The sequence below is a fragment of the Petaurus breviceps genome, unplaced genomic scaffold (genome assembly GCF_028583685.1).
Source record: "Petaurus breviceps papuanus isolate PSGF00001 unplaced genomic scaffold, PetGlider_PUasm1.0 90752, whole genome shotgun sequence".
NCBI classification, from domain to species: domain Eukaryota; kingdom Metazoa; phylum Chordata; class Mammalia; order Diprotodontia; family Petauridae; genus Petaurus; species Petaurus breviceps.
The window spans coordinates 12062690-12078886 of record NW_027187336.1 but is presented as its reverse complement, the minus strand read 5'-3'; the positions used below and the strand labels follow the sequence as shown (position 1 = coordinate 12078886).

The 16197-nt window shown below is 38.9% G+C and overlaps 1 long non-coding RNA gene across 1 annotated transcript in view; it reads right to left on the bottom strand.

Annotated features, from left to right (window-relative positions):
• Nucleotides 1–16197, bottom strand: part of LOC138146071 (uncharacterized) — a 36866-nt gene that overhangs the window by 2739 nt on the left and 17930 nt on the right. Inside the window, exon 2 of the long non-coding RNA XR_011164378.1 lies at nt 14735–14812. This is a non-coding gene — a long non-coding RNA (uncharacterized lncRNA). The remainder of the gene's footprint in view (nt 1–14734; nt 14813–16197) is intronic.

The following is a 16197-nucleotide window of genomic DNA, read 5'->3' as shown; positions in this document are numbered from 1 at the left end:
AAAGTAAATATACTCAAATGTATAAAGGAAATCTCTGAAGAAGCTGTGCCATTCACAGAAACACTAGGAGCTTGAGCTATGACGTTGTAGGACCTGCAGTCAGACAATGCACAAACGGCCAACTCTATATATTCCATTTAAATGACCATTTTTGCATTGTCTTAGATAGGAAATGGAGTGTTAGGGAAGCACTTCCTTCATTTAGCTAAGCCTGTTAAGTCCCATAACAATTGCACATACAACAAAATGCCAAAAGTGGGGAAAATAGTAGCCCCACAAAGAACCCATTTGCTTTTGAGGAAAGGATGGTACTCAATTATTGTCCCTAACTTTGATGGTGGAGGAAAGACTTCAGATAGAGGTAAGGTAAAAGGTAAAAGGTGTGTGTGTGTGTGGGGGGGGGGGGGACTTAATTCTCCTGAGATTAAAATACAAATAATCTGGGTGTTTTAGAAAAGTGCTATTTATTATTTTTTTAAATAGCCATCTTTATAATATAAAATCTTTGTTCTAGGTAAAGTAACTGTGCTCCCATGAATATCAGGCTTCTTCGGATGTGTCTATGCTTTAAAATTAAAGCATAAATATTGGGTTGCCTATCTTTCCATATCCCCTCCAACAGTTATTCCAATCTTTTGCCATCTTTGCCAGTTTGAAACCTCTGAGTTCTTTGATGAAATCTTTCATATGGTTCTAAATAGCTCTAACAAAAATTTATTAAGTTCATACTAAGGCATAGAATTGTGCCAGGAACTGGGAATACAAAGACAAAAAGAAAGAGTCCCAGCCTTCAAGAAGTTTACATGGAGATGGGGGTGGGGAGAGAACACAATAGACACACTAGTAATGCAGAGTGTGACCTCAAAGGTCCCTTCCTTCTCTAAACCTAGTAATCCTATGAAAAGTGGTAAAGAAGTGTTCCAAGAGGGTTCAAAGGATCATATATTTAGAACTGCAAGGGACCTCCAAATTTATTTTGTTTTGAAAATGAGGAAACTAAGGTTCAGATGTTAAGTGACTCGTCCCCGTTATATACAACCAATAAGCACTTCGTGGTAACTAGTATCAGAGGCAGGATTTGAACCCAAGTCGACTAGTCCACCACAGGAAGACAGTGTTGACAATTGGGAATACCAAGAAAAGCAGTCTTTAGAAGGTAGCACCTGATTTGTGCTTTGCAGGAAGCTAGAGATCCTAGTAGGTAGGAGTGAAGAGGGCACACATTCCAGACATGGAGGACCATTTAGTGCAAAGACATGGGAGATGGAATATCCAGACTGTCCATCAACAGAAATTCAAGTGCGTGAAAGGGAATAATGTGAAATAAGCCTAGAAAGGTAGGTGGGAGTCAGATTGCCAAGAGTTTTAAATGCCAGACAAGGGAATTTGGACTGTATCCTAGAAGCAATAGAGTATCATTAAAAATGGCTGACATGGTCAGGTCTGTGTATGAGCAGTGCCAATTTGGCAGCTTTGTGAAAGATGGATTGGTGAGGAAACAGACTGAAATAAGGAAAACCAAGAAAACTATTGAAATGATCTTGACGAAAGGTGGTTAAGTCCAGAATTAGAGTAGAGGCTATGTGAACTGAAAGAAGAAAATAGATGCAAAACTGGCTATGGAAGCAGGATTACAAATCTTGACAACTGACTAGGGAGGGGTTTTGTTTTGTTGTTGTTGTTGTTCAGTCATGTCCAATTCTTTGTGACCCCGTTTTGGGGTTTTCTTGGCAAAGATACTAGTTTGCCATTCCCTTCTCTAGCTCATTTTACAGATGAGGAAACTGAGGCAAACAGGGTTAAGTGACTTACCCAGGGTCACACAGCTAGTAAGTGTCTGAGGTCATATTTGAACTCAGGAAGATAAGTCTTCCTGACTCCATCCCAGCACTCCATCCACTGTGCCACCTAGCTGCCCGGGGGGTGAGACACAGAGAAATGTTAAGGACGATTCCAAAACTGCAAATGGGAGACAGCTTAAAGCATAGTAGCACCGGCAACAGAAATGAGGAATTTTTTTTTGCCTTTTGGAGGGCAATTGGGGTTAGGTAACTTGCCCAAGGTTACATGGCTAGTTTTTTTGGTGTGGGTGTTAAGTGTCTGAGGCCGGAACCAAACTCAGGTCGTCCTGACTCTGGGGCTGGTGCTTTACTCACTGCGCCACCTAGCCGCCCAGAAATGAGGAGTTTTTAGGGGGGGGCAGCGACTTTAGGTATGGGTGGTAGTAGTGGTAGTGGTGGTGGTGATAACCGTAGTGGTGGTTGTGGTTGTGGTGATGATAGTGGTGGTGGTGGTTGTGGTGGTAATGGTAGTGGTGCTTGTGGTGGTTGTGATGGCAGTGGTAGTGGTGGTGGTGGTTGTGGTTGTGGTGGTGGTGTCAGTGGTGATGGTAGTGGTGGTAGTGGTGGTGGTGGTGGTGGTGGTAGGCATATAATGGGTTCTCTGCTGGCATTGTTGAGTTGGAGATGCCTGTGGGACATCTAGGCAGAGATCAACCACAGGAGGTAACACTCCAATCTTGTCTTCACCCTTTGCCCAGGCTACTTGACTCCTCACAGGGCTTGGATGAGAGGGGAGTCAACAACTGCAATCCTTCAAATGAGATGGAGAACTGCCCTGTCACTGCCTCCTATGTCAAGTCAACAAGCATTTATTAACTACCTACTATATGCCTGGCTCTGTGCTAACCACTGGGGATACAAAAAAAGACAAAGAAAAGAAAAAAGTTCCCAGAGTCTAAGTAGGGAAATGGCATACAAACAACTATGTGCAAACAAGATATAGATCAGATAAATTGAAGAAAATCAACAAAGGAAAGGCACCAGCACTAAAAGGGATTGGGAAAAGCTTTTATAGAAGGTAGGATTTTAGCTAGGGCTTGAAAGAATCCAGGAGGCGGAGATGAGGAGAGAAAATTCTAGGCACATTGGACAGCTAGATCCTGAGATCCTATAGGCCTTCCCTCTATTCACTGAAGCACCCCCACACTGTCATCTTAACTACCTATGTAAACTAAGAACCTCTGGCCCTAGCCATCTTTTCTACTGTGGAATCTGGGGACTTCTAGGCCTTTCTATTCAACCTACAGTCGAATGTTTCTTTTATGTGTTGTCTCTTCCAAACAGAGCCAGAGATCCTTGAGAGCAGACATTGTCTTGGTTTTTCTATTTGTATCCCCAGAGCTTAGCACAGCGCTTGGCACATAGTAAGCACCAAATAAATGCTTTATCATTTATTCAGTTGTGGGATTTTACTTCAAAAGAGAGATTAGGGCTGGATATGTGGATTTATCATCTCTACATTTATAGAGATCAACCAAGGAAGAAGGTATTAAAGAAGGAGGACCCAGAACAGAGTCTAGGGGGCATAACCACACTTAGCATATGGGAAAAGGGTTCCCAGATAAAGGACACTGAAGAATTAGGAGAATTGGAATTGAGCTAGGTCATAACAGCTAAGAAAGGAGAGAGTATCCAGGAGGACAAGATGGTGAATAGTGTCAAAAGCTGCAGGAAAGACTGACAAAAGGCATTTAGATATAAGTTAAGAAAACATTGATCAGAGTGGTTTTAGTTGAGTGGTGGAGATGGGAAGTGCAAGATATCAAGATGTGAGTAGTGAGTGGAAGGCCCTTTTTATAGCCAAACTCCTATAAGGAGCTATAGGATGGGAGAGAAGAGATAATAGTATCTTAAAAGAATGGCAGTGTCAAATGAAGTTTGTGGTGTTGTTTTTTTAAGAATGTGAGACCTGGGGGCAGCTAGGTGATACAATGAATAGAGCACCAGACCTGGAGTCAGGAGGACCTGAACTCAAATCTGGCCTCAGACACTTAACATGTATTAGCTGTGTGACCTTGGGCAAGTCACTTAACCCCGATTGCCCAGCCTTTTCTTCTCCAAAAAAAAGAATGTGAGACCTATGCATAATGTGTCATCTGAGTAATTAATAGATTTTTTTCAGCTGCCTATTCCCCATGGCCTGCAAAGAGTTACCTAGGAAACTAATTTATCATTATTAATGAGTAGCTTATATACACAGTAGTATAGGATTGATCCCAAGTGTTACTTATCATCCTGGTCTGAGACTGTAACTGGCATTTTCAAAGCACTTTGTTTTGCAAATAGCTTTATGTACATTTCCCATTTAGGCCTCACAAAAGTTCTCTGAAATAGGAGATATTATTATTACCATTGTACAGATAAGGAAACTGAGGCTTATAGTGATGAACAACATGCCTATGGTCCCATAGGAAGTGTCAGAGGCAAAATTCAAATCCAAATCTTATTGACTCCAAGGTTAGCTTACCCATCACACCAGCTTACTGAGAATTGTTCCCCATTTGGGAGATTTGCCATTTTACATTGAGCACCTCAAAATGAAATTGGAAATAATAATGAAAACCACATAAAATTTTAATTTTGTCATATTTCTAGAAAGCCTCTGAAGGGCAATATAATTAATATTTATATTATAATTTATATTATAATCAGGTTATAAACATAATCTGATTCATACTTAGATCTTCTAGAAACATTTTTGAAAGAAGGTTGTGCAGATTTAGCACACTCTTTAAACTCACATAATGTAGCTACTTCCTTCATGTATAACAGTTACAAAAATTTTAATTTCTTAATAAAAAAGTGTTTCTTTGGCACCAATGCCATGTTTATTAGTAATGCTCCCATCATCAATACTTTTACCCTCTCTAACATAGCAGAAGAGTATAGTCATGGATAGAGGACTGGCCTTGGAGTCAGGAAGACCAGAGTTCAAATCTTACCATTGACACATACTAGTTATGTGACCATGGAAAATTAGTTAACCTCTCATTGCTCCACAGTCACCAAGACTAAAGATTATAGAGGATTTGTTTATCTTCATGCACTGGGGAACTCCAAAGCTCCCTACACTGATGAATTCACAAACATTGTAGTAACTATTAGGAAGATGCTTTGAAATAAAAATTCAAACAAAAAAGTATTTTCCAGTCATCATTTCAAAAGTATCTTCTACAAGGAGTAGCCTTTATTACTGAAGAATTGGGTGAAATTTTGCATTATAAGGGTGGGATTTGGAGTCTGATAAAAACTTAAAGATTTAAAGTTTTGCCCTCTGTTAGATAGTCAGGTACCAGCATTTTTGAACACCTGCTGTATAAACTATGTACAGGACACTCTTTGCAGGGATTCAAAAGGAGTTTGGGAAGACCCTGGGCTTAGAACCAGTAAAGTTCTAGGTTCAAATCTTAGTTCCAAGCTAGAAAAGGACATAAAAAGACTTAGTCCTTTAAAAATAACAAAACAAAAAGAGTATTTTCCTGCCCACTTCTCCACCATTCCCCAACTTAAACTATCATCTTCAACAATCACATTTCTGTTCATAGGATCACCATGTTTTCCAAGTTAGAAACTTTGGCAGCATCTCTGACTCACCCCTTCACATCTTGTCAGCCATAAAAATCACACAACTACTTATTGGCAGAACCCAGACTAAAATCCAGGTCTCCTGATTCTCAATCCAATTGCATTTCATCTATAACCTGCTGCCTTTTGCACATCTTCTCTAAAAAAAAGCATCTCACCTCTGATCACCATCCAGAAGATCTTCAGTTGGTTCATCTTAAAATCAAAGATTTAGAATTGGAAGTAACTTTAAAGCATCACTGTATAAATAATGAAACTGAGACCCAAAAAGATTAAGTGATTACTACTCAAGATAGTAAGTAGAATAGCCAGCTAGTATTATTATAGCACTCTAAAATTTGAAAAATGCTTTACAAACTGTATATTATCTCACTTGATCATCACAACAATCCTGGGAGGTAAATGCTATTATCACCCTTTTACAAATGAGGGAACTGAGGCGGAAGGCCAGTTAAATGTCTTACCCTGGGTCACACAGCTAGGGTATAAGGTTGGATCTGAACTCAGGGATTCCTGACTCCCAAGTCCAGCATTCTATTCACTGTACCATGTTTCTGCCTTCGGGCATTTAAACTCTGGTCTTCAGACTCCAAAGCTAGTGCTTTTTCTATGGCACCAAAATGTCATTCTTTATGTTTCTCATGGGACAGCTAGGTGGCACAGTGGATAGAATGCTGGACCTGGAGTCAGAAAGACTCATCTTTCTGAGTTCAAATCTGGCCTCAGACTCTTAGTAGTGTGACCCTGGGCAAGTTACTTAACCCTATTTATCTCAGTTTCCTCATAGGTAAAATTAACTGGAGACAGAAATGGCAAACCACTCCAATATCTTTGCCAAGAAAACCCCAGATAGGGTCATGAAAAATCAGACATGACCAAAAAACAACAACAAAATACTTCTCATAGTTTTACAAGAGCAAATACAGCTACTTGTTATTGCTGTTCTTCTTCTACCTCCTGCAAGTCCTGCTTCTTCCAAAAAAATCTTCTTGGTCTGCATCAAACCCCGCTCTTCCCTCTGGTCTCTTCATGGTCTGAACAGAACAATTTAGCACTTGATACATAGTGAGCCAACTTTTGTTCTCTAATTGGGCCTCAATTTCCTCAGCTGTGAAAATGATGGGGTTGGATTATATAATCTTCCAGCTTTTACATTCTATGATTTTAGAAAATATCTCATTTTCCTTCTAAACGTCTCTTGGATTTGCTCTCTATTTCCATGGCCATTATCCTGGTCTATACCCTAATTAATTACCTCATGCCTGGATTACACAAGAGCCTTAAAGTTATTCTCACTGCTTCCAGGCTCTCCTCCTCTCCCCGCTCATGCCCACTATAACCCAGCCTACATATCTCTACCAAACTTATGTTCCTAAAACACTGCTTCCATTAATTCAATTCTATTCAGCAGGCAATTAGCATATGAAAAGACAAGCAATATCAATGAATTCAATGCTACATGCAAATAAGCAACAATGTTATCAATAGCATGTAATTTCCAAGCAGTGTTGATTACCAGCAGCACTATACTACTGTAGACAATAGGCATAATGCTTTAATAATCAATAGTATTCACAAATACAAAATGCACTTGGTATCCTATGGGAAACAGTGGATCAATCATGACAGATAAGTCTGACTGAGGTGGCAGGGTAGAAGGGGAAATAAAAATCTAGACAAACAAATTTTAGTAAGGAAACAAGAAAGTATCTTAAAAATTAAAATGAAAAGGGATTTTGTTTTTGAAAAAGAAAGACATAGCTGAAAAAAAAATTCAGTCCAAAATACAGAACTGTCAAAAAGAAATGCATTTTTCCTAGGATGAGATCCTGCATGTGATAGAGGTCCCCATATGGGGGGTCCCTATGGTTGTGTGTCTTTACTGTTGACTTCCTTAAAATAGAATGTCACTAAGTTACTTTTACAGAAGGTAGAGTTCCACTTATCACAACTGCCCACCAAAGGGTTCTTGGTGAGCAAATACTTAGGCTTTTGCCTGCATAGACCGCCATTGGTAGCCTATAGGAGTATAGTTAAAGCAGCTCTGATTAGCCCTGCCCTCAAAGACTAGGTTCCAATTACAGCTAGAAAATTAAATGGAACATTGCTCCAAATATTAAAATATGAGTTCTTCTATCAATATATAGCTAAGAGCCCCTGCTCCACAATGGCTTCCACTCCCTCAGTTGATAGATACAGAGACTTTAGCATGCTGTAATCACACAGTTTATTGTATATAGAATAAAATTTAAAAGCCCTCTAGAACAGACTTCTTAAACTTTTTCCACTCTCAACCACTTCAAACTGTGGAGACCCCACAGTTTAAGAAGCGCTGCTCTAGAATTTGGCTTCCCTTTGCCTGTCCAATCTTATTTGTTACTCTGTCCCAACTGATATCATCACCATGATGTCACTGGTTTTCTTCTAAAGGTAAGGACTACCTATATGTTTCTGATCAGCCTTCCTTATCAAGGATCTTCCTAATCCCCCATCCCAATTTTTGCATTTGTTTCATATGTACTTATTTACTTAAACTTTGTGAGGATAGTGATTATTTTCTTTCTTTCTTTTTTACTACTAATATTTCCTTTTTAAAAAGTTTTATTGTTTTGTTTTTACATTACAAACGTTCATAGATTATTTCTGCTTTATGAGAGGTCTCTCATAACAAGATAAAATAAGTTAAGTAAAACTAACAATACATCTAAAAGTTCACATTTCACATCTGTATGTAGCACTACTTCTCTATTTAAAAAAAATAACAAATATCTATTTTCTTTTGCACCCTGGTGGAAAAAAAAAAGAAAAAAATCCTTGTAACAAAATATGCATAGTCAAGCAAAACAAATTCTTTCAATGGCTGTATTCAAAAATATATTTCTCATCCTGTGCCCTAAATCCATTACCTCCCTGTGGAGGGTAGCATGTTTCATCATGAGTCCTCTGGAATCATGAATGGCAATACTTAAAGAGGGAAAAGATCTATATCCAAATCTTTATATTCTTAGTGTCAGTACTTAACCCTTAAAAAGCTCTTACTAAATGTCTGGTGAACTGAATCTAATTTTAAAAGGGAAAGATGTCTATAAAGTCCCACTTTCTTCTACTGATTCTCCAGTCACTCCAGACCTATGACATTATATTTCCTACCTCCTCTGAATTCCTAGTGCACTTACAGTTAGTGTCTTGTGGTTTAGAACTTAATTATCTTCTCTCTTATCATCATAACAATTCGGTTTCTTTAACCATATCTAGGTTCCCTAAGGGAAGAAACCATGCCTTATGATAATAGTTGAGTTTAAAGTTTGCAAAGCCCTTGACATTATCTGATGTGGGCTTCACAACAAACACAAGAGTCTCACAACTCTTCTTATATTTTATAGCTGAAGAAATTGGGGATCAGATAGATTAAATGATTTTGCTCATGGCACCCAATCAGTGTCAGATTAATGTGAATACATTAATGCTATTGGATGTTGGTGGAATTCTAGGAGGAAAAAAATAAAACTGGAGAAGAGAAAATCCTTTCTTCCCCTCAGTCATTGGTCCTCTTTTTAAAATATGATTAGCCTCCATAAATGATATAGTAGAAATCAACTTGAGAAAATAGAAAAAAATGTAACTACCTCCCATAGCTTCAGTAGCACCTTCTCAGACTTCATTCACATTGAGATACGCTAGCTGACGTGGAGCCCAGTTGTTGAGGTCTAGGGGTGCTAGGAACCCTGAAATTCAAGGACAAATGACGCAGGTACTGCATTGAAGGCCAGACCGAATCTGAGAGATTTAATGTGGGGCAAGGTGGACCTCATATACAGAAAGAATGCGGGAAGGTCTGGATGTGATCAAAGAGTGACCAAGTTTTGGGGGTGAACAGAGAAAGGGTCTAGGTGAAATTAAGGAGTAGGTGGTCTAGGATGGGGCCAGGTACATACTTTGAGGGTCACAAAGAAAGGGAAGTTAAAAAGATTTCAGGGATGGGCCAATGCCTTGGGCTAAAGCCAGGGACTTGGCCTGAGGCTGGGTTGAAAATTCAAAGCAGAGGCAGAGCCCATATCCCATCCTGGTCACTATGTTAGATGCTATGCTGGAGAACATGGAAAAGAGATTAGAGGGTGTAGTGGATAGAGTGGTGAACATGGAATCAGGAAGACCCAGGTTTAAATTCTACTTGTAATGCTTATTACCTATGTAACTACGGACAAATCACAGAGGCTAAATCATATTCCTTATCTGTAAAATAGAGAGAATAATTAATGCCTGTGGCAACCACCTTACAAAGTTGTGAGGTTCAAATGAACTAAATGAGTAAAGCACTTTGCAAACCTTAAAGCATTATATTAATGTCATTATTTTAAAGTAATCTATTAATTCAATTGAATGACAGACTTAACATTTATAAATCAGCATTAGTGAATACATACTAATATAATAGAACTGATCAGCCATGGAATAAAAACCTGAAAACAATTGGTTGTTAATCAGTGGAGGCTTCCTATAGGATGTAGGCTATATAAGAGAACAATTGAGTGAATCTAGAATTGATTGAATGGTTTGGCACAAAGAAGAATCATTAATGTTTCAATCAAGTTAGAAAGATTTCTCTAGTGAAGTACCCTAGGGACATTTGCTTTTCTCTGTGTTGTTTAACATTTTTATCAATGATTTGGACAGATGGCATCCTTTGCAGATGACACAAGCTGGGAGGGGGTAGATAACAGAGAATGACAGACCAGGCCCAAAAAACTCCTGACAGTCTAGCACATTGGATCAAATCACATAGGAATAAAAGTAAGCTTGAGTTAAAAAAAAAATCACAGGTACAAAGTAAGAAAGGCTCAACTACAAAGCAGGTTGTCTTGGGGGAAAAAGATCTGGGGGTCTTAGTAGACTGCAAACTCAATATGAGTTAACAGCATGATATGGCAACCAAAAAAGCTAAAGCAATCAGAGGATATAAGTTCCAGGAATAAAGTAGTGATATTTTGCTATTGCTCTATCAGAACATATCTAGAGTAGTGGTCAGGTATAACATTTCAGTAAGGAAATTGATAAGCTGGAGAATATTTAGAGGAGGGCAACCATGATGCTATTAATTAATTTGGGGATATAAATATCCTAGGAGAAGGGAAGACTTGGGGCAAGACATAATAACTGTCCTGAGTATATTCAAATACTCATTTGAATGGCCATTATGTAGAAAGAGAGATTAGATTTACCCTCAGGGGGAACAGTGGACCGGTGTTGAGGAAAGAAGGATTTAGGTTTGAAGTGGGGGGGGGGGGGGAAGGGGAGAAGAACTTCCTAAAAATTACAACTCTCCAAACATGGAAATGGTGGTTTCCTCAGGAGGATAGTGGATTCTCTCTTGTTCAGTGTCTCCAAGCATAGTCTGAATAACCACTTTTGTTTTATAGTGGAGCTTATTTTCTCCAATATGAGTTGGATTATCTGGCCACTGAGATCCCTTCCAACTCTGAAAATGTAATTCTCTAGTGCTAAGGGAAATGAAATTTTTGGATATACAAAGATCCCACACACCTTGATGAATCATGAGGAATTTAGTGAGATAGATAGATAGATATAGAATAATATATCCTGTATTGTGATACATATTAATTTATTTAATCATTAAAGTATTTTTAGTGCTATGGGAGACAAAACAAAAATTTAATGGAATGGATGCAGATTATATTGCAGTAATAATAACTAGCATTTACATATTTCTTTAAGATTTAAACCATTTAAGTGGTTTATATCCTCATTAGATCTCCCAACAACTCTATAGGGTAAATACTACAGGTATTGACATCCTCATTTTCCAGATGGAGGAAACTGAGGCACAGAGAGATTGGGTGATTTACCCTGTTCTCCCACATCTAATTCTAGAAATAGAATTCCAAATCTGGCTTCTCTTAATTCCAAATTCAGTGCCCTTTGGACAACACCAAAGAAATGAGAAATTCCTACTAATAACTGTTGATATTAAACAACAGAGTAGCTGCCAAAGAAAAGTCAATGAATCTTCTTTTCCAGAAATCCTTATCATTTTGGTACAGTTCTTCTTTCTGGGATGGTTTAGGTAGTGGGCTTAATAAACAATCAGTCATTGTATTGATTGATTACTAGATTCAATTATGGACTCCACCGAGTCCATAATTGGACTCAATCAGTGTCGTTTGTTTACTTATTTCTCAAATTGTAAAAATTCAAAGGCTTGAATTCCATTAAAATTCTAAGTGCCCAGGTCAAATTGAAGCCACATATTGGTCATCATGGTTTCTCTGCCTTCTAAAGAGATACCTCTGGTTGATTCCATGTACAAAATATTGGTTTGTGGAAAATCTGTTTTTCTTTTCTTCTTTCTTTCCCTTCCCCCTCTCCACTCTCCACCTGCCCACTACTCCCACCCCACCCCCACCCCAAGCAATTCCTTTTTCTTCATCCACCAGGTTCTGCAACAGACCACAAGTGGCTAGGGTAGACATACTAATGAGTTCTTCAGGCACTTAAGCATTTTAATCCCAAACCATAAAGGCCCTAAGAAGGACCTCAGCTGCCATCCATGCAATTTTATTTGAAAGGAAAAGAAAAGGTAGAATTAATCCAGCATAAGAGCAGTGAAAATAATATTTTTTTAAAATGCTGTCAATGTAGTATGAAATAATTTTTCCATGTCCTTCCTGAGCCAGTCATTTCTTCAGTTCTTTAAGGTCATGTCGCAGCTAATGCTTTGTCCTAGCAATGGCACCATCAAGCCCTTTAAAATCAAGTTATTGTGAGTCCAAGCACTGAGGCAGCTTACCACTTCCCCTAATTGGAATGGCTAATTTGACTATCACAGCAGCACCATCCAGATGCTCTCAGCTGATCGAGAATATGGCAATATCTAGCAAGAGGATTTATTCAAGATTCAGAACAAAAGAAATAAATAATTATCTGTGGTCAGGAGATGTTCTAATTCCTGCTAATATCCTGTGACTGAGCTACAAGCCATTCCCGTTTCTTGATTTCTATCAGCAGACCCCATGGGTTCTGTAGATTGTTACTTTGTGCAAAATACAAGAGCTATGATGGAAGGAAATATTAAACAGAGGCCAGGGATGCTGAGAAAGAGGGGAGGGGGAGGGAGGGAGGAAAAGAGAGAGAATTGTTTTAAAATGGTCCCCATATTGTCTTTCCAGAAAGAAGTCTATATATAAATTTACTCAATAAGTGCAGGTCTAATGTGCCCAATTTACAAAACCATAATAATAAGTCATAATTGAATAAAAGTATGAGAAAAATAAATGGAGCAGTGTCTTCAAACACTTGAATTCTCATTAAGTTTTTTCTCTGAATTAGTCCTAAATACTTACATATCCAATATGGTCTGCGAGGCCTCAAAAAAAGAATTTAAATTCCAAGGCAGATTAAGCACAAGTTGATATCTAATAAATCTTTTTTGATGGCAGTTGTTTAAAATAAAAACAGCAATAGTTTTTGGTGTACTTTCTGACAGGTTTTTCTCTCTTTTTAAATCCCTAGTCAGAGCCCTAATGTGATAATGTCAAAAGGATGTGTTCAGAGGTCAAAGAAAATATTTCTAAAGGCTGTCTTTTACCTGGAATCCTCCAAAGAAAGGAAATCTTTTTCTGAGGAGAGTAAAAAGAAATATTCTAAATGAACTATACTTTTCTAACAAACTCAGTATATACACTATCCTTTAAGAATCAAGGGATTATTTCTTGCCTCCTTTACTTTATGAAGGTAATGGACTGTGGATGAGGAGTATGGAGTAAACCATGAAACACTATATTGATATGCTTGGTAGTTTAGCTGCTCCCCCTCCCCCACCTTTTAAAAATTCTCTGTTAAAAGGGAAAACATGCTGGGTACAGGAGAAGGGCTATATTTAGAAATGAAGGTGATGTAAAAAGAAAGACAATAATGCAAAGAGAAATAGCTTTAGAGTCTGAAGACCTGTGTTCAAATCCTGATTGTTCCTTACTACCTGTGTAACATTGGGCAAGTAACTTACTCTCTTAGTATGTCTCAGTTTCCTCATCTATAAAATAAGTTAGTTGGATAAGTTGGCCACTGAGGTCCTTTCCAGCTCCTATTCTTAGATTTCTATGGACTTGACTGAAGACTTTGATGTCTCATATTGGCTCAGTGTTAATATCTTTGGATTATATATAGACAGGTCCAAACACAGAAGTAGACAAAGTAGGTGGTTGCCTTCATGATGTAATTTAAGAGGCCCCCTCCCATCATCTTGCCCGATGCCTAAAATTCCACCATTTGTTCTTTGAGATGCTAAAGGCTCTTTATCCCTCAACAAGGAGTACTAGCACTGGCTAGCCCCAACTCTTTCTATATTTGACCTGCTAAGATGTATGTCCAAGCTCTGAACAGGGAGGAAATTGGATTATCATCTATCTATCTTATAACTCTGAATAAAGACTTCAACTTCAGTCCATCTTATTTTCCTTCTGTACCATAAAATATTAAAGACATATTTAATTCCTTGAAAGTCCAGAGAAAATCCTATTACCCTAGAGGAGCTGCATGGCTATAGGAAAGGTGGAGAGTGCTTTACTCAGCTCCAGTCCTTTAGAGAAAAGGTCTGGAATCCCAAGTTACTACTATCAGCCAACAGATGAATAGATGTCATACAGATATGGAGAGAGAATCCTGTTATTATAGAATCTTTTCCATCCACGAGGTCCAGCATAGAAAGCGAATTCCTCAAAAACAAATAGAAGTAAATAAAGGAAATTGTGGAAATAAATATTGAAGGCCTAAGATAAATGAGTTAAGGCAAGGGCAGGAGAAAAGCAAGAAAGGAAGTCTCAAAAACAAAGTTTTGGTTTTTGTTTTGTTTTTATGGGAAAATTCCAAACAAACTGAGGCTTTTCTTACCCCGAGCAAATATAGTTAAGAAAATCTCTCCACAGGGTATCAGAAGAGGGGGGGCAGGAAAGAGCAGGAGAGAAAGAGACTATCACAGAAATCCAGTCTTTTGTTCTCACCTCCTGAGCTCTGGGGATGGTCTTTAAAGGCATAGCCCCTAAAAGCAACAAAGGCCAGAGTTGCAAGGGCACTGCAGATACTGTGTCACTCATTACACACCCTGGACTTCACTGAAGGCCCAGGCCACTTAATTAGCCTGCCACACAATAAGAAGTAGTAAGCAAATCTACTCTGGCTGACAACACCAAAATAGATTGTCTGGGATAAGATAGCCAGGTAGGGGTGCTGCGGATGGAGAAAATGTGGGCTAAGGACCTGCTCCAAGAAAATAGGCCCATGGAGGGAATGTTTACCTGGTATCAAGTTAATGCTGGCTTCAATCCTGCATTCAGCACCCGGAACCATCCAAGGTGACTTTCAGGTCAGGCAGTCTGTTTAAAAAGAAACCATTAACACTCCCTATTGTGAAGAGAACCAATTACCACCACTGGATTCTAGCTAAGCCATTCTTGGTCTCTTTCCTATGGAGAGATCTTATTGTGCAATGGGAACATTGGCCCTCCTCAAACTCTGCCTTCATTCAGGGTAGTTTGCTCTCTAGAGTCTCCGACCCATTTGTTCATCGCCTTTCATGTGGTTCCTCCAAACTGTAATTATCTGTTCAAAAGGTGAACACCACTCCTGCAGCTCTCCCTGGACAAAAGACTACCCATCCAACATGCGGGAAACAGAAGGGCTGGGAGTTTTTGCCAGTGTTTTCCAGCCATCTACTTTCCAGATGTCAATCCCAGAAACGCTGTCCCCAAATGTGGAGTCTTTGCAACACTGCCGGCAGGCAGCCATCTGGGAGACACAACAGGCCTGAAATTTGCCAAAGACAAGAAGCATCTTCAGTGTGGCCAAGAAAATCTGAAAAGAAATTCGGCAAGGTCTAGCAGAAGGGCTAACTATAAAGCTAAACGAGTTCTTTAATGCCCTATATTTACATTTTTCCCTTCTGGAAAGTTGAGATTGATAACATTTACTCTAGTCTTACCTCATGAGAGTTTTGAGAAAATTAAGATGCTGTGATTTTTCATGACTGTGAGCAAAAATTTTGACCTAACCCATACATTTCTGCCTATTAAAATCCTGCCAATACTTGAAGGCAACAACCTATTCCATGAAATTTTCCATGTATCCCCCTAGGTGGAAGTAATCTTTCACCCTTGGATTTCTCCTTGTACAATGTACATTTATATATGCTTATAAAATGCTAATTAGTGCTGTAGTTACTTGTGGCTATCTCCTTTTCCCAACTACACCCTTAAGTTACTTGAGGGCAGAAGTAGGTCAGGCATTCTTTGTGACTCCCAGCATCTAATATGATACCTTGCACACAGAAGACTTTTTAAAATGTTCAATTCGGTTGTTTTCAGTGATTTGGGAACTCTCTCAGTCTGTCTCCCCTCTGTTTCTGTCCTTTCTGGTTCTCCCTGTCTCCCTCTCCCCAGCTTCACCAATGAGGAGAGAGCTCCATATCAATGGCCTTTGGAGCTTAGGTTATACTTGCATAGAACCTAAGCCTGCCTCTCCTAAAGTTCTGTCCATTTAGCTCTAGTTTTATTGTCTGGGTCCAAGAAGAACAAGTCCAATTCCTGTTCTACATGGCGGTCCTTCAAAGCCGTAATGCCCTCCCTCTTCTTCCTCAATCTAAATATCCCTACTTTCTTCAGCAAATCCTCTTTTAAGTAGCCTGGTCTTCTGTACTCTCATCTTCCCTTCTATACATCCTTCTCTCTATTCACATAACTATCATCCTGGTGCAGGCCCCTAT